Source organism: Protopterus annectens, chromosome 2.part2 (genome assembly GCF_019279795.1).
Source record: "Protopterus annectens isolate FY-2018-M chromosome 2.part2, PAN1.0, whole genome shotgun sequence".
NCBI lineage: Eukaryota > Metazoa > Chordata > Ceratodontiformes > Protopteridae > Protopterus > Protopterus annectens.
In genome coordinates, this window is record NC_056730.1 from 516032397 (window position 1) to 516051728 (window position 19332).

Below are 19332 nucleotides of genomic sequence, written 5' to 3' on the forward strand. Positions count from 1 at the left end.
CACCTCCAAAAGGGCCCACAACAATACCAGAAAAGTGTAGCGTCCCAAAAATCACAGACGCACAGGTGAAAACAGCCCTTTCAAAAGCCAAAAACACAGCATCAATGGGACCAGATGGTGTCCCAGGCTGCGTTTTGCATAAACTACAGAACAAACTAACCCCCCACCTAAAACACGCTGTTCAACCTCAGCCTCTCCACAGGTTACATGCCCATAGAATGGCGCACAGCAATGGTTATTCCTCTCCACAAAGGAGGGGCCACAACTGACCCTGGTAACTATCGCCCCATAAGTCTGACTAGCCTGGTCTGCAAGGCTGTGGAGCGCATCATCATGGAACTCATTAACAAAGACATTGGGAACCTCCAAACACTTGACCCGACCCAGTTCGGCCTTGTTAACGGCAGATCATGCCTACTAAACCTGGTTGACTTCTTCGAGACAATCACCAAGGCCATAGATGAGGGAAAGGTGGTTCACACAGCCTATCTTGACCTCGCCAAGGCTTTCAACACCATTCCCCACTTGGGTATTACAGAAAAACATCACCAGCCTGAACATAAACCCCTACATCACGAGATGGGTTGCCAACTGGCTTACAGACGGAACTCACATGGTAAAAATAGTGGGCTCCAGGTCCGACTCTAAACCAGTCACAAGTGGTGTCTCACAAGGCTCGGTCCTGTGACCCCTACTATTCGACATATACTTCTCAGAAGTACAGGCAAACACAGGAGGACTATGGCTAACCAAGTTCGCCGATGACTGCAAACTGGGAGCCATAATTGACTCTCTGGCTGACACGAACATCCTCCAACAGGGCCTTACTGAGATGGACACCTGGTGTCAAAGTCATGGCCTCAAGCTAAATGCCATAAAATGCATAGTCATCCCGTTTGGGAAAAACAAAACCCCCATGGATTACCACATAGGTGGCAGCCCCCTTAATACAGAAGAGGTAATAAGAGATCTGGGGACCCAGGTAGATAGTAATCTCTCCTTTGACAATCATATTGCCAGAGTAGTTAGGAAATCCTTCTATGTGGCCCATCTAATTACTAAAGGGTTCACATCTAGAAATAAAGAGGTTATAGTGCCTCTCTACTCGTCACTCATTAGACCCATCATAGAGTAAAATGCTCCATTTGGGATGTACCTCACAAGACACTTCCAACAGCTGGAAAGACCACAAAAGTACCTCACCAAGAGGATTACTGGTCTCAAACATATGTCCTATGCAGTCAGACTGAAAAAACTCCAGCTGTACTCAGTGGCATATCGCTTACTCAGAGGTGATCTCTGCCTGGCTTACAAAGCCATGTCCAACTCAGAATTGATGGACATACTCCACCTAAAGAAATCCAAGTCACTGCGAGCCACGGGCTCTAGTGAGCTAAAACCCGCAACAACAATAAATAGAACATGCTGGAGGGATAGATTCCTGTCACAGAGACTCCCCATGCTTTGGAACAAAATTCCAGATTACATCAGGCAGAGCCCCTCACTAATACTCTTCAAGAGAAAGCTTGACGCGTGGATGGGTAACAGAAAATACATCCCAGGGATCACTTCATTGGCTCTGCTTGACAGAGGATCAGTTAATTAATCAATGGGGTGGCGAAACCCGACATACTCTGGCTAGGCTTATAAATGCCCTCGGGCAGATATCCTAGTACCTACCTATGAACCTATAAACCTATTTCATTCTGGAGGTATCTCAACAGTTGAGCATCATGGTCAGTCTTGCAAAGTTTAAACTAACCCCTTTTCAGGATATGGAATTCATTGGAGCTCGTCTCAACACTCTGTCTTGTGTGGCCTCGCCTCCTCACCACAGATTGCAGAAAATACTAGCTCAGCAAATTCTGCAAGCATTGGGCTCCATGGCAACAGTGATCACATTAGTCTCTCTGGCAAGGTTTCACATGATACTTCTTCAATAGCTGCTTGCAAACCAATGGTCTGTTCTAACCCACCTCATGAATCACCCAGTTTTTATATCCAGCCGATGCAAAAATGACCTATCCTACTGGATGCAGTCCAAGGAGATTCTTCTAGGCCATTCCTTTGTCCTCCCTCAGCCTAAGGCCATAGTGGCCATGGATGCTTCCCAGATTATGTGGGGGGCATTATCAGGGGAAGACAGTCCAAGGCACTTGGTCCCCCCTCTGAGGCTAATCTGCATATCAGTGTTCTGGAGCTCAGGACAGTGCTTCTAGCGTTGCAAGCATTTCATTCTGCCTTATCTCAAGGGACGATAGGTATTAAATCAGACAACATGTCCATAGTCTGGTACATCAACAGACAGGGGGGGGAACTAAGTCCTAACTTAGGTGGTAATCCATTAAGTACAGAAGAAGTAATTAGGGACCTGGGGACCCAAGTTGATAGCAATCTCTCATTTGACAACCACGTGGCCAAAGTGGTTAGAAAAACATTTTATATAGCCCACCTAATCATGAAGGGATTCACATCTAGATCAGGGGAGGTCATCGTGCCTCTTTACTCATCCCTCATCAGGCCCATAATTGAGTACAATGCCCCTTTTGGGATGTACCTTACCGGACACCTGCAGCAACTAGAAAGGCCCCAAAAGTACCTCACCAAGAGGATCAAAGGGCTCAAACAGATGCCATATGCTGCCCGGTTAAAGAAACTCCAGCTCTACTCAGTGGCATACTGCCTGCTCAGAGGCGATCTGTGCCTGACGTATAAAGCCATGTCCAACCCGGAATTAATGGACATGCTGCACCTCAGAAAATCCAAATCCCATCGAGCTACGCGCTCGAGAGACTTGAACCTCAGCACTGAAATAAATAGGACATGCTGGAGGGACAGATTCATAACCCAGAGGCTCCCTTCACTCTGGAATAAAATCCCAGTCCAGGTTAGGCAGAGTCCCTCATTGACTGTCTTCAAGAGGAATCTTGATGAGTGGATGGGAGATCGTAGGTCTACTCCGGGTATCACTTCTGTGTCACTGTTAGAGGCACAGTATACTATCCTCGAAAAAGGGCATAGCAAAATGAATTTAAAATGGGTGGCGAAAGCCAAACACACTCTGGCTAGGCTTATAAATGCCCTAGGGCAGATAGCCTAGTATGAACCTATGAACCTATGAACCTATAACTGCTGTGTCGAGACACCCTTCGAGTGTGGCAATGGTCTGTAACTTCCAATTGCTTTCTGATAGCAACACACATCCCAGGAAGTTCAGAGATGATTGCAGACAAACTGAGCGGATGCATCCTCATGCCTCATGAGTGGTCTGTAAACTCCAGAGTGGCAAAGAAGATCTTTCTTCACTGTGGCCAGCCTTGCTGTGATCTGTTTGCTTCACCTCTGAACAACAAGTGTAGAAGCTACTTTGCCCTAATTCTCCCTCAGGGGGAGTCCCCCAGAGATGCTCTTCTCCTTGATTGGCCCCAAGTCTCCTTTATGCCTTCCCCCATTCCCTCTGATCCCTCTTTTCCTCAAGAAAACAGCTTGGTTGAGAAGCAAACTAATCCTCATTGAACCTTACTGGCCTGGACAAATGTGGTTTCCCTTCCTTTGGCCTCATTTACTTCACTGCCCGTGGATTCTATACCCAGTTCTGGACCTTCTATCCCATGCTCAGGGTCTAGTGCATCCCATTCTACAGACCCTCAAGCTGACTACTTAGTTTCTCCAATCCCATTAGTCACCGGCATAATGACATCCCATATCCTGTACAACACATTTTGTTGGCATTCCATAAACCATCCACCAGAAATTCTACCATAGTAAATGGAAGAGATTTTCTATCTGAGATTGTGATAATAGTTTGGATCATTTTTCAGCACCAGTAGAAAAAGTTCTAGAGTTTCTAGCTACCATCTTTGGTAAAGGAGCTTCTGCTTCCACAATTAAAGTTATCCTAGCAGCTATTTCAAATTTCCATAATGGTTTCAGTGATCAGCTCTTAATCTCTCACAGACTTTGCAAGGTTTTTCTTAAGGGCGCTATTCATTTAAAGCCCCCATTGAAGGATCCTCTACCAAAATGGGACTTGATTTTTGTAGCGCAGTCTCTTACATTTCCTCCATTTGAACCTGCTGCTACTTGTGACTTAAAGTTTCTTTTTTGGAAAACGTTGCTTCTTATAGCTGATACCTTGGTGAGACAAGTCTCCAAATTACAGGCTCTGTGTTCTAAAACCCCTTATCTAGTTTTCCATAAAAACAGATTGTTACTCAGAACAAATCCATCCTTTCTTCCTAAAGTGATTTCAGAGGCCAACATTAATCAATCTATAGACTTGCCTGTATTCTTCCCAAATTTTTCTAATAAAGGCGAATACTTGCTTGCACCTTCTGGATGTGCACAGGCAATTAAGTTTTTATCTGGACAGAACTAAGCAATTTAGATAATCGGATCAATTATTTGTATCTTTTGCACGAAAAAGAATCTAAGACTCCCTATGCCAATGAAGGCACAATCTACCAGATTTATGGCAACTTCAGCTGTTTTTCATTCTAAAGCTTCCATGTCAGAAATTTGCGCAGCTGCAACATGGGCTACTCTACATACCTTCATTACTCATTACAAATTGGATATGGCCTCCAGCGGGAGAGCCTCCTTTGGTTCTTTAGTTCTCAGGAATGTTTTTCCATGGGGCTAATTATCCAACAAATGGACCAGCAATATGGTAAACCTTCTTTGGAGAACTATAAACAAGTAAAACAAAAAAAACTCCAAAGAGATATGGACACACAGAGCGCACTATAGCTAAAGACTTTATTAACTCACAACTCATGTGAGTTTTGAGTTAATAAAGTCTTTAGCTATAGTACGCACTGCGTGTCCATATCTCTTTGGAGTTTTTTTGTTTTTCTTCCATAGAGCTACTCAGGATCTAAGGTACTGGAGACTCTGTCCCACAAGTCAAGAATAGATGAAGATTGACAACATTAGATAAAGAAGTTATGACTTACCATAACATTCCATCTGTGTTGTCGATCTTCATCTCTTCTTGTGTTCCACCTCACCTGCCCCCTCCTATAGAGTTCTGGTGGTGTGACATCCTGTCCTGGGTTTCTTTGTTAGACTACACCTTGGACATGGCTTCTGGGTTGAGTTAGGGTATCTTCTTCTGAAACTATGCAAACTCAGTCTGAGATAATGTAGAGAGTGGCATTGTGGGTAGACTTGTAGCTCGAGAGATTTTTTTTGCTGATGCGAGCTATATAGTGGCTAGATCAGTTCAGAGGATCAGAACCGTACCCACAAGTCAAGAATAGATGAAGATCAACAGCCCAGTTGAAACATTAATAAGTCATAACTTTTTTTTTATATAACAAGTTAATTTTAATTTGATTCATTTTATATATTTCTCTCTTTTTCTTTTTTTCTTTTCTTCCTAATGCATTCTAAAAACACTTTATTATATTTCTCTTTAAAATGTAGCCACCTAACAGTCCAATTCTTATAAAACTGTCTAATATTCATATGATTTTTCTCTTCTAAATCTAATTCCTTTTCATTAAATCTCTTTATTCCTTTTCTTATTCTTATATATTCTTCATTTTCTGTACTTTAACCCATATAGCCACATGATCTGAAAATCAAGCATATTTATTTCCTTTGTTTTTAAACTAAACTATATTAAAAAAAATAACCAATTTCTGTCCTGATTTCATTCCTTTTGTAGGTCCAGTGGTTATTCTCCCATACACTTAACTTTCCACTTCTCATAATTTATTTAACCATTTTAACTTCACAATTGCTCTTATTTTTCTTAAATTACAATTAAAATCACCCACCACTATAATATCCATATTTGTACAAACATATATTATAAGAATATTTTTAAACATCATTTCTCTTTTTTGTTACATATGCATATAAAGCTATAATTCTAGACATATTTTTCCATCTCAAGTCTATTACCATAATTCGTCCTAGCTCCACAATGGTCACATCTAATATTTGAATGCTTTCTTGGCATAATATAAATATGCCTGAGCATGTTTCTTTCCCCATATTCCAAACTGCCATACCATTCCAAAGTTTTTCAGTTTGTGTACTTTCTTCTTCTGTTAATAATCTGATATCTTCTAAAACAATAATATGCGCATATACTGCACCACACCATTGTAATATACCTATTCTCCTCTTAAGATTTTTATACTGTTCACATTTAAAGCTAATATTTTCAGCTTTTGAGAACAGTTAGTATAATAAAATGTTTATCCCTTTTCTTTCTTATTTTCTCTAAGCATTATAATCTGATGTTGTTAATCTTCTTTCCATTCATCACCGATGGGTTCAGTTCCGAGCCCTCAGAACCAAGTCAGCCTAGTACCAACCTCATGTCAGCCAAAACACTTTCGAGCTAATCTTCTACCCACAATGCCCTTCTCCGTGTTACCTCAAATCTTGTTTGCCGCACAGCTGTAAAGCTGAGTTTCAGCCGAGCTCTCAGCTAAGTGGAAACATTTGATATTTTATGAGAAAATTGTTTGAGTCTCTTATCGTTAGTGGTTTATATTCATTGATCTTCACTTTTACAGTTAGATTTGCCCATTTTCTCTTTCCTTCTACCCATTTGGTAATCTTTTAAGTACCATTGGTGGTACGACCCTCTCTCTTTACCCTTGTGGTATTCCTTGAATACCATAGCTGGTATTCCTTCCTTTTCCATCTAGTTGTGTGTTTTTGCTCTTGGAATAGATACTGTGTGCTTTTTATTTAAATTTAAGATAGACTAAATAGGATTTTAGATTGTATTTGAAGACTTTGATTGTTGTGTTATCTTGTCATGATGTCTGACAAGAAGGGTACTTCAGGTTTCAAGCACTGTACTTCATGTAATGGTAAACTTCCTAACAGTGACTCTCACGATGATTGTGTTTATTACTTGGGCGTTCCCCATCTTTTGGTGCAGCCTCCTTATGTAATTTGCCAAATTTTAGCCAGCGCACTCTGAACAAGAGCAGGAATAAGTTGATTCTAAAGGACCTACTTAAATCGTCCTTTTCAGAGGCCCTTTCTGTGACGGACGTCTCAACCCCTCCTAGGAAAGATAAAACAAAAGGTCCCATTAGGTTCTCTCTTCACCCTCAGGTGACCAGGGTATGTCTGTCAAACCTAAGGTACAAAAACTTTCTTTGGATAAATCTGCCTCGTTGGCTTTGACCATGTCTGCTCCAGGCACTACGACTGTTACTATATCGGCGCCAGCTTCAGCACAGATACTGTCTCCAGCACTGACCATAAACCTTCCTACTACAACTTCAGTACCGTGCATGCCTTCGATGCCTATCTCTGCAATGATGACACAACCTCCCGTAGCGGCTCCAAATGCCCCTTTGGCACCAAGCTCTCTTACGGCTCTGACTACAATAGATTTGACTCCACTGCTCCCGGTCTCCAAACTTGAGACTTCGGAGCCGGTAGACCTTGCACCACGGACCCTATACTCTCTGTCCATAGACCCGTTTTTTGGCCAAGCCTATAACCCATTCCTAGATCAACCAGACTCCCCATCAGGAGTATCCACTAGATCCACCAGGAGCCTTTCAGAACTTGATGTGGTGCGTCTTGTGGACCAGCGGCTGGCAGCTGGGGGGATACCCATGCCTTCCAATACCCATCTCCCTACGGGATTTGGATTAATTTCTCTGCAGACTCCATCCTATTCTCCTCCTTTGACCACCTCAGTTCCAAAGTCTTCTGCTCCGATATCTCTTTTGGAAACCCCCCATCTCGGCACCAGCAGTGGACCTCACTTTGGATCCAGGACTGTCCCTTTGGTCCTCGGTTCCTACTAAGCCAGTCCTTCCTCAACCCCCCTGATTTGGCTGCAGGCTCTTCAGCCCCGAGTGTTTCTTCAGTTCCGTCCTGGGTACTGGGAGCTTTGTCTGCTCCGATCCTGCTTGAGGCTCTATCCTCAGGAGTGGGTTCGACAGAGTGGGGTGTGATCCCGGTCCGAGGTTGTCCTTCTGGTTCTAGGCTCCCATTCCTCTTCAGTTGACCTACTTTCCATGTGATGGAGAGGGCTCTTGCTTCTTGGAAGCATTCCGCCAACGTTGGAACCCCAGTTTTCACCCCCTGAGCTACAGCTGCCAGAGTCCACCTCCCCGGGACTCCAGGCAGGAAAGCTGCAGGAAACCCCTGTACAGGGTGCCCACTCTTCCGAGTCCTCTTCAGAAGCTCCCACTGAGGAGACCCCGCAGAAGAGATCATGCAAAAGGAAGCATGTTGACTCACCTGAGGAGTCTCTTTCAGAGGACATGGATTTTGATGATGGTGAAGGGACCCACAGTCACTTCCTGATGATGTCTCCTTCGGAGACATCCTTGAAATGCTGAAACAGAGGGGTGACTGGAAGCCCACTAATCCTTCTTCTGAGGAGTCCATGTTCCTGCAGGCTTTCTGTGCCTGGCCTTCTACCTCTTGGGTGACCCTGCCTGCAGACGAGCTAGTTCAGCTCATGGTGCAGCGCACCTGGAAGAACCCTGACTTTGTTGAAATGATCCCTCAGAGTCCCAGAGAGATTCTCTCCCCACCTGAGGAACACCCACATTGTTCCAGAGGTTTACCAGTCGATGCTATGGTGGTGGCAGCGGTCACTAAAAAGGACCTAGTGAAGAGAGTCCTACTGTCCATGCACCCAACAGAGAGTCCCGGGCCATGGACAGATTGGGGAAGCATGTTTTTGAATCAGCAACCTTTGCCATACAGTCCCTGAACTACTTGGCACATTTTACAAGGCTCCAAAGAGACTTGATTTCCAAACTCTCTGGAGCACTTGCAGAGCAGGTGTCTGATGAGGTGAGGGACAAAGTTGCCTCGCAGCTCGCAACCCTGGAATCTGTATCCAATTCATCTATGGGGTTGCTTTCCCACGCAACTGAAGGAGTGGCTAGAGCTGCGGGTTCAGGCATAGACGTCACACCTGGATGTGCATTTGTGACCTTGTAGACCCCTTCAAGTCTTCCTTTTTGAATGCTCCCTTCCAAGCATCTTCCCTGTTTGGTTCCAAGGTAAATGACACTCTGGCCAGGTGTGAGCAGGACAGTAAGACCCTGTCTGACATAGGCCTACATTTTTCCAACCCTCAACGTTCCTTCTCCAGGAACCAGGGGAGTGGGAAGATGTGGCACAAAAAATGTCAGGGTCCTTTCCGTGCAGCATGTGTTGATGATACCCCCAGGGTCAGAAAGGGTAACAATTCTGGAAGATGCCCCTTTCGAGGCAGAGGGGGTCCATGCAACCAAGGCCCCAGAGACTCCTTCTCTGGACAGCCTTACCAGCACTCCTGAAGAGCGGCCCAATTGCTTGCTTCTAAAAGCAGTCGGGGGTCGTTTTTCTCTGCACCAAGCTGCCTGGCACTCTATCACCACCGATCGTTGGGTGCAAAACATCATTACCAGAGTTTACACCATTCCCCTCATATCTTATCCAAAACTTCCAACAAAACGTCCTGACGTTCTAAACAGTCATAGGGAAGAAGCAGCTTCAGAAGTAAGAAAGCTGTATCAAAAAACAGCCATCCAACTAGTCCCACCAGACTAATGCAGACCCGGATTTTACTCAAGATTCTTTTTGATGCCAAAAAAGACAGGGGACTGGAGACCCATCCTGGATCTCAGCAGTTTGAACAAACATGTTGCCCAAACCAAATTCTGGATGGTCATGGTTCAGTCCATCCTCCCTTTTTTCCTAGAGGGCGATTGGATGTGCTCAATAGATCTCTGGGATTCGTATTACCACATCAAAATGGACAAATGCTCCAAGTCTGCTTCGCTTCTGGCTAGGAGCCAATCATTACCAGTTTCGCGCCCCACCGTTTAGTCTATCTACAGCCCCAGAGTGTTCACAATGTGCATGGCAGTGGTCACAGCTCACTTGAGACTGCAAGGATTCCCGGTGTTTCCATAGTTGGACGATTCACTCCTTATCGCCCCCATCAAGCATCTTCTGGTAACAGCCCTGCAATACACCCTTTCTCTGTCAGAAATTTTGGGGATAACTATGCACTGGGAGAAATCCAACCTTACTCCAACCCAGCAGATAGAATTATCCAGGCAGTCTTTGACACTCGAGCCTGTCTGGTGTCACTCCCAGCTCACAGACTGCAGAGGTTGAGGCTTCAGCTCTGGGTGATAGTCTGTCAAAACAAAGTCTCGGCGAGAGAGGTTCTTCAGGTCCTAGGATCCATGGCAGCCTCCATACCAATAGTGCCTCTTGCGAAACTGTATATGCGAATCCCCCAATGGCTTCTTTTCTCTCAGTGGTACCCGAATCATCACCCCCTATGTCTTCAGATCCGGATAACCAACTCTTGCAAACAGGACCTTCTTTGGTAGATGAGGCCAGACACAGATCTTTGGAGATGCCCATTCCAGCCCCCTCAGCCCAAGGCCATTGTGACCATGGATGCTTCCCTGATAGGGTGGGGAGGACATTTCCAGGGAAAGACAGTCCAAGGCACATGGTCCACCCTGGAGGCCGACTTGCATATCAATGTTCTAGAACTGAGAGCTGTGCTATTAGCATTGCAAGCATTCCATCTGGTCTTTCCCTCTGGAATTATTGTAGTTCAGTCAGACAATATGTCAGTAGTCTAGTATATCAGCAAGCAAGGAGGAACCAAATCCCACCCCTGTGTCGAGAGGCCATGAGAATTTGGCAATGGGTGATAGATTCCAACCACTTTCTGATAGCAACTCATATCCCAGGGAGCTCCAACGAGATTGCAGACAAGATAAGCAGATTTATTCTGTTGCCCCATGAGTGGTCTCTCAATCCTGGAGTAGTGGCAGAAATTTTCAGCCATTGGGGTCAGCCTTGCTGCGACCTCTTCACCTACCCTTCAAATAACAAATGCAGCAGCTATTTTGCCCTATTCCCCCCAAAGGGGGAGTCCCCAAGTGATGCTCTGATTCAAGATTGGCCCATGGGACTTCTCTATGCCTATCCCCCCATTCCTCTGATTCCACAGTTCATAAAAAAAGCCATTTGGTTGAAATGCACGGTGATCCTCATAGCCCCATTTTGGCCTCAACAAGTTTGGTTCCCCTTCCTTTGGCTCATCTGTTGTACCCACCATGGATTCTGGCCCTATTCCAGATCTGATCTCTCACCCCCAAGGGTTGACTCATCCAACTCTGTCCAGTCTGTAGCTGACAGCTCGGTTTCTCCACTTCCAATAGTTGCCAGGCAGGATGATCTCTCCTATCCTGTTCGTGATATCATTCTGGCTTCTCGCAAACCATCCACCAGAAGACTATACTGGGACAAATGGAAGAGGTTCTCTATTTGGTCAAAGGAAAGGATGCTAGATCCATATTTCACTCCAGTCACAGCGGTTTAACAATACCTGTCTAAGTTTTTTGAAAATGGAGCCGCAGCCTCTACTATATGAGTACATCTGGCAGGAATTTCTAATTATCATAATGGACTGGGTGGTACTCCGCTCATATTACTGCATTTATGTAAAACTTTCCTCAAAGGAGTATCTCACATTAGACCTCCAATCAGACAGCCCATAGAGCCATGGAACCTCATGGTAGTTTTCCAGTTTTTGACTCAACCCCCTTTGAACCCGCTGCGAATTGTGACCTCAAATTTTTGTCATGGATATCTTTCTTCTTGGTAGCTATCATGTCAGCCAGATGAGTTTCAGAGTTGCAGGTATTGTGCATCAAAAGACCCTACCTCATTTTTCATAAGAAAATAGCAACACCAAAACTCACAGTAAAAACCACGAAGGTCGGAGTTTGCAACCCAACAGGGTTTAAACAAACGATGGTACCGACACAGGGATTAACTGGTGGAGGACCCAGTTGTGACAGTAATAATTTATCCTTTTCAGCTAACACCAACAATATTGTCAATATACAAGGGGATATTAAAGTGTACAATTACACCACTTACCAAGTTACTAAAGAACTTTTTTTGGTATTCACAAAAGGGATGAAATTTATTCCCGGTCAAACCTTTGATTTGGTTGACACCTTAGTTGAATTCAAACTATTCCTCAGGAAGTTGAACCTGGGTGTGTTTTTTCATGACCAGTCAGGCAACATTACGTTTAGGAACAGTCTTAAAAAAAGAAGCACTTTCACACCCCCTATCCACAAAACTTTATTGTCCTTTGAGAATGTAGTTACCCAGCAACTTTATGCTTTGTCTAATCAAATGAGGAATTACACTTTTCATGGTAAGGACGATAGACTAGTGAGAGATATTCTGGACACCTTAAGTGCAAATAACATCAGGATTATGTCAGCTGACAAGGGGGGTGGCATTGTGCTGTATGACCAAAATGCTTATATAGCGAAAATATTTGAAATTCTAAACAATACCACCCAGTATGAGGTTTCCAGCCTCAATAAGGTCAACATAGCCCACCACAGGATTGATTTATTTTTGGAAGAATTTCTGTTGGATGGCAGAATTGATGAGGACCTATACAAATTTTTGAAGGTGGATTTTCCCCAACTAGCTACCATCTTTGGAATTCCCAAGGTGCACAAAGATGTGGCAAATCCACCTTTTAGACCTATTATTGCAGGTAGCTACAGTAAAACCTTTCAGTTTGGCAGAGTTGTTGACTGCTGGTTGAAGCACATTATTGACAGGACCCAGCATATTATCAGAGACTCTTGGGAATTCCTAGGTATTTTTTCAAATGACCTGTGGTCTTCTGACATGACCTTTGTCACGGTCGACATAAAAGACCTTTTTTCTTGTATCCCCAAGGACGAAGGGCTACGTAGATTTACATCTTGCTTGAGGAAGCACAGTGGATTCAGCTGGGAGAAGGTATAGCTCACCGCTGAATTCACAGAGATTGTTATTGACAACAACTACATCTTTTTTGAAGGCGAGTATTATCATCAAATCTCGGGTGTGGCTATGGGGGCAGCTTGTGCCCCCATTTATGCCAACCTTGTGCTTTTGGATTGGGAAGAAGAGGTTGTTTTACACAGTGAATGGATGGAATACATTGCTTGTTACGTCCGTTATTTGGACGACTTGTTTATTTTGTCGAAGGGGGACATCACTCATTTATCCAATTTCATGGACTATATTAATCAGTCAACTACCTATTTAGAGTTCACATACCAACACCACAGCGTTGGTATTAGTTACTTGGATGTTTTTTTATATAGTGATGGTGAATCTTTCCAATCCAAAATATTCAGGAAAGATACTTTTAGTAATGGTTCTCTTGATTTTACTAGTAATCACCCCTACTCCCAGAAACGCAGTATAATCAAGGGGCAGTGTATTCGTGCTGCTAGGATGACCTTTGACCGAAAGAATATGGAGTCTGAAATTGACTTTATTGGGGGAATGTTCAAGGAGAAAGGGTATCCAACTGAGTTGATTAAGGATGTGACACATTATGTGGTACAAGAGTGGGGCAAGAAGTATACCCCACTATTAGGAAAGGGTTCTATTTCATTGGGTCAAGTTTCATCAAATAACAACAGAAGCGATGGGCAGTATTCCAAAGCGTTTATTCTTAAATATGGCAAACATGTTGGCCATGTTAAAAACATTGTCACAGCTAATTGGAACATCATTACCAGTGATGAGACAATTAAAGAATTTGTTTGTGACAGGCCATCGTTTGTGTATAAAACAGGGCCAAATATTAAAAATCTTATTGAACTGAAGGCTAACAAGTTAGCTCTGCACAACAACACCAAGAGTGGTGGTACAAAGAAATGTGGTCGTTGTTCCCAATGTGCCTTTATATGTGAGGATGATTGTTGCACCCTTAAGAATGTCAACAGGAATAAAATTTGGTTTATCAATGGGAATTGTCAGTCCAGTCACTTGGTCTATTTAGCAATGTGTTGCACATGTCCCTGTTTTTACGTCGGTAAAACCGACAGGCAACTAAAAAACAGGATATATGATCACACATACTGTATGAGGAAAAAAGATGCCAATAATGCCTTATTAACAACAGCAACACTTGTACGAGATTTAAATTTGCAATTTTGGAAATTGTAAAGGCCAACCCCAGGGGTGGTGACATCAAGAGCGTAGTGGGAGAGAAGGAAATCAAATGGCAACTCAAGTTGAATGCAGCCAGTTTTCCTGGTTTAAATGAGATGATTCCTACTAAGCCATTGATTAGGAAAGTTTGATGTTTATTGATTCACAGTTCCTTAGGAAAAAGTATGTTTCAACTTATGTATTTAATATTTTGGTAACAGTAATTATTGTATGATAAACAGGCTGTACTACTACACAGGGGTACTGGTCAATGTTACTTTTATTTTTATTTTCATTTGTATCTATTTCATTATTACTGGTTTTGACAATTTTTACAGCAGTTTTGGCTTGTGTTTTTATTATTCTCTTGCATAGGCATATTGTATTACTGCCCAACTGTTTAGAACTATTTTGACAAGGTATATATATATATTTTTTTATATTGCACTGATGAAGTTTTAAACTGTTGCTTTTAATTGTTCAACCAAGTTTATATTATATTTACTGGAATAGTTGATTTAGATAAGGGTAGTTTATTCTTAATGAACTGTATTATTAAATTTGTGTATTGTCTTTTTAAAATGAAAGGGCGTTGCATTCATCAATTAATTTTGGCGTTTTTTTTCTGTTAAAAATGGTTCCTTAGTTCTGTACTTTGTTCTGATGAAGTGTATTACTACATGAAAGCGCTTAACCATTGTCTGTACAGGAGTTTTTGTAATAAAGAACATTTGGTTTTTGTTTTACTCAACAGTGTGGATCGTGGTTTTTACTGTGGGTTTTGGTGTTGCTATTTTCAAGTGTTGTACCCTCAGTTGACTTTCGGTCATTTTTCATAAGGACAGAGTATCACTCTGGACGAACCCATCCTTTCTCCCCAAAGTTGTTTCTGAGTTTTCCATCAATAAGTCTATTGATCTTTCAGTATTTTTCCCAAACTTTTCTACTAAAGGAGAGTACTGCCTATATTCCTTGGATGCACACAGGCAATTGCGATTATATTTAGACAGGACCAAAACAATACGTAAGACTGACCAATTGTTTGTTTCCTTCTCTGGGCCGAGAATGGGAAACTCTGTCTCCAAGGCCACTTTATCAAAATGGCTAAGGGACTGCATACATTTCATTTATTCATTTGCAAAAGAACCTATGCCACAGAATATTAAAGCCCATTCCACCAGATCTATGGCAACTTCTGTAGCCTTCCATTCCAGGGCTTCTATGGATGATATTTGCGCAGCAGCCACTTGGGCTAAACCCCACACTTTTATCAATCATTACAAATTGGATGTGGTCTCCAGAGGGAGAGCTACCTTTGGCTCGATGGTTCTCAGGAACGTTCTTCCATAAGGGTCACCCAAGAATGATAAGGTAGCTGGGGATTCTGTCCCATCGGTGATGAATGGAAAGAAGATTAACAATATCAGATAAAGAAGTTGTGTCTTATCATAACATTCCATCTGTGTTGTTCATCTTCTTTCATTCATCACTTCACACCCTCCTTCCCCCGCCAAAGGCTCCTGGAAGATACTTTGCATCCTAGTGGTGTCTTAGGGTATTTGCACAGAAATGGCCTCTGCTTTACTTGTATAACATGGGCAAACTCAATCTGAGGGAACAGGGAGAAGGCCATTGTGGGTAGAAGCTTAGCTCGAGATTTTTATGGCTGGCGCGAGCTTGGTACTAGGCCAACTCGGTTCCAAGGGCTTGGAACCAAACCCATCGGTGATGAATGAAAGAAGATGAACAACACAGATGGAACATTATGGTAAGACATAACTTCTTTTTTTTAAATTTTCTTTTCCTTTCTTTAACTCTTTTCCCTATGGAATTATTTTTATTTCTTACTGTACGCCAATCAGTTTCTTCCTCACTTGTCTCCTCAGTTTCTTTTTCCTTGTTGCTTTCTTTAATTTCATGTACAACCTCTTTATCAGTCACATCTTTTTGTACATTTTCTTGTAAAACACATTCTTCTGTCTCTTTCTCCTGTATAACTTCATTTTCATTTTCTTGCACATTAATTTCACATTCTAGCCATAAATGACCAGTGTTGCCACATTTTTTTGCACTTTAAATCACTTTTTTTGCATTATGGCCTGTTTTACCACATAAATAATATCTTTTTTTATCACATTCATTGATTAAATGATCATTTGTTCCACAAAATAATAAGTCTTTGGTTAACCCCTGTATTTCACAAAACCCCTATTACCATCAACATTAATAATACTAGGTACATGCATAACATTATCATTTTCCATTGTCAGTATTACTCCACATTCCCATCCCCTAGTCCACATTCCTCTTTCATGATATATTTTTGTAGTGTCCATTACTTCTTTACATATAGTTAACAAATGTTCTTTTGGTTCTTTTGCTTCAGTTTCTGTTCTAAACTGGATCATTATTCTTTTTTTGTTTGTCTGTAAAAAGCTTGCACCACATATTCTGACAATGAATAAATATTTTTCTTTTGTTCATATACACCCAAATAATTTTCCATGCCCTGCCCAGTCTCAAATATCAAGTCACAAAAAGTCTCTTTATTAATTAAAATAAATGCTCTTACCTCTTTTGCTTTGACACCCAGAGGTGCTATGACAGAGTGCCAAACCGCATATCTGACCAAACTTTGTTCTTTTTTACTGCTCACATGTACTGTACTTTTGTTTTGTTTCTTGTATTTTTCCTTTCTTCTTTGTTCCTTCTCCAACAGTTTGTGCACAAGTTTTTGACTCTGGAACTTTTTCTGGCACAGTCTCTTCTCCTTTTTCTTCTTCTATTTTTTCCATGATGTCACTCCATGAAATTGCTGCACCATTTTCTGGATCACTTTGGTTTACCATTTCTTCCAAATAATCATCCCGCAATACCCCCCTCCCCCCGATTGGAGAGTTGTAATTATGCATTTTTCAAAGGTAACTGTCTCTCCTTCAAACAATCTCCTGTGAAAGTTTTCCTCTGAATCCATTTCCGTTTTAGCGACAATCAGCTTTTCCTCCAGTATCAGTGTTTTTTCTTCACCCACATCATCAGAAAAACCTGGTAGTGATTCTACCATTTCAACTACATTTTCAACAACTTTCACTCCAGTTTCAGCAAAAGCTGAATCAGCCATGTTTTCTCCCTGTTCCAATTGGCTGCCACTGTGCCTGGACAGGAAACAGGAAGTCAGGATGTGTAACACACAAACCCTTTCCCTGACTACCAAGAGTAGAGGAAGTTCCTTGATGCCCTGGGCAAATCCAAATCTCCCTTAGTAATGTGTGTATATATATATATATATATATATATATATATATATATATATATGTGTGTGTGTGTGTGTATATATATATATATATACATATACATACAAACGCACGCATATACTTATATGTATGTATGTATATATGTGTGTTGTGTGTGTGTGCGTGTGCATGTGTGTGTGCGTGTGTGTGTGTGTGTGTGTGTGTGCATGTATGTATATATATATATATATATATATATATATATATATATATATACGCAGTGGATATAGAAAGTGTACACACCCCTGTTAAAATGCCAGGTTTTTGTGATATAAAAAAATGAGACCACAATAAATCATTTCAAAACTTTTCCCACCTTTAATGTGACCTATAACCTGTACAATTCAATTGAAAAACAAACAAATCTTTTAGGGGAAAAATATAAAAAAATAAAAAATGTACAATAAGCTGGTTGCATAAGTGTGCACACCCTTAAACTAATACTTTGTTGAAGCACCTTTTGATTTAATTACAACATTCAGTCTTCTTGGGTACACACCTGCCATCAATTAAAGAGACTCTAATTAACCCTAAATAAAGTTCAGCTGTCCTAGTAGGATTTTCCTGACATTTTCTTAGTTGCCTGCTACAGCAAAAGCCATGATTCACAGAGAGCTTACAAAGCATCAAAGGGATCTCATTGTTGAAAGGTATCAGTCAGGAGAAGGGTACAAAAAAATTTCCACAGCATTAGATATACCATGGAATACAGTGAAGACAGTCATTAAAATGTGGAGAAAATATGGGACAACAGTGATGTTGCAAAGAACGGGACGTCCCTCCAAAATTGATGAAAAGACAAGAAGGAAACTGATCAGGGAGGCTGACAAGACACCTACAGCAACACTGAAGGAGCTGTAGGAATTTCTGACAAGTACTGGTTGTGTACTACATATGACAACAATTTCTCGTATTCTCTATATGTCTGGACTATGGGTTGGGGTTGCAAGACGAAGCCTTTTCTTACATAGAAAAACATCCAGGCCTGGCTAAAATTTCCAAAACAATACATCGTCTCCCAAAAGCATGTGGGAATATGTGATGTAATGTGATCCTATCTCACCTACATTCTGTACTGATGGGTTCGGAGCCAATCCTCGGTTCCGACTCGGCACGCTATACTATAGAACGAAGTCTCTTATTGGCTGAGCTATCCCACATCCCAGGATGCACCACCACTGCTTCCCCAGATCTCGTTTGCCGCTTCTACAGCAAAGACGTGGTCTGTGACTTGGCTGAGCTAAGTGCTTATTACTTGAAAATTTCTGTCAGAAATGTTTTCTAATCTACCCAAAAGCTGTTTTAACAGCTATTCGTTGTTGTGTGACTGTGAGATTTGAGTCTTTTTGTGGTAAAATTGTCTTAGTTTGAGGGAAAGGATCCCGTTTAAGTTAGAGGGGCCTTGCCCTCGCGCGTTGTTAAAGCTTCTTAGTGTGAGTCTTTTCTGTGGTAGAGTTGTCTAGATTTGGGTCAAGTGATCCCGTTTAAGTTAGAGGGGCCTTGTCCTCAGTTTACGTATTTCTTTAAGCTATTTTTATTAGTGTATTTAAAAGAATATTTCTGTGGTAGTGATTTGTGTGTCAACATGTCGAAAGAGCACAGACCATCAGGATTCAAAAAATGCTCTAAATGCAGTTACAAAATGTCCATTACGGACGACCACTCTTTGTGCGTTTATTGTTTAGGCCCTAAGCATCTTCAAGAGTCATGCAGCGTTTGTCATGCTTTTTCCTCCCGTGTCCTCCAAGAGAGGAAAAATAAATTGATTTTAAAAGGGCTTATCACCCCTTCCTTTGAGGAGGCTTTATCTTCTTCCTCTTCACCTTCAAAGAAGAAGAAATCGTCGGCTCCAACCAGCCCGTCGGAACCGGCTACAAAGAAATCTCGGCAGGCTTCTCCATCGGCTCCACAGACTTCGGAGCCGAGGGCGGAACGGTCTGCCTCGATGCCTCCAGCCTCGACTCCTCTGGCTTCGGAGTCAACGGCTAGGGCTTCGAGAGGCGGGTCACCTTCATCGGCTCCACTGTCCTCGGAGCCGATGAGAGTTGCCCGCTCA

At 42.1% G+C, this 19332-nt stretch overlaps 1 protein-coding gene across 1 annotated transcript in view; it reads left to right on the forward strand.

Annotated features, from left to right (window-relative positions):
* Positions 1-19332, forward strand: part of LOC122795687 (meiosis 1 associated protein) — a 1351776-nt gene that overhangs the window by 674671 nt on the left and 657773 nt on the right. The window lies entirely within an intron of this gene.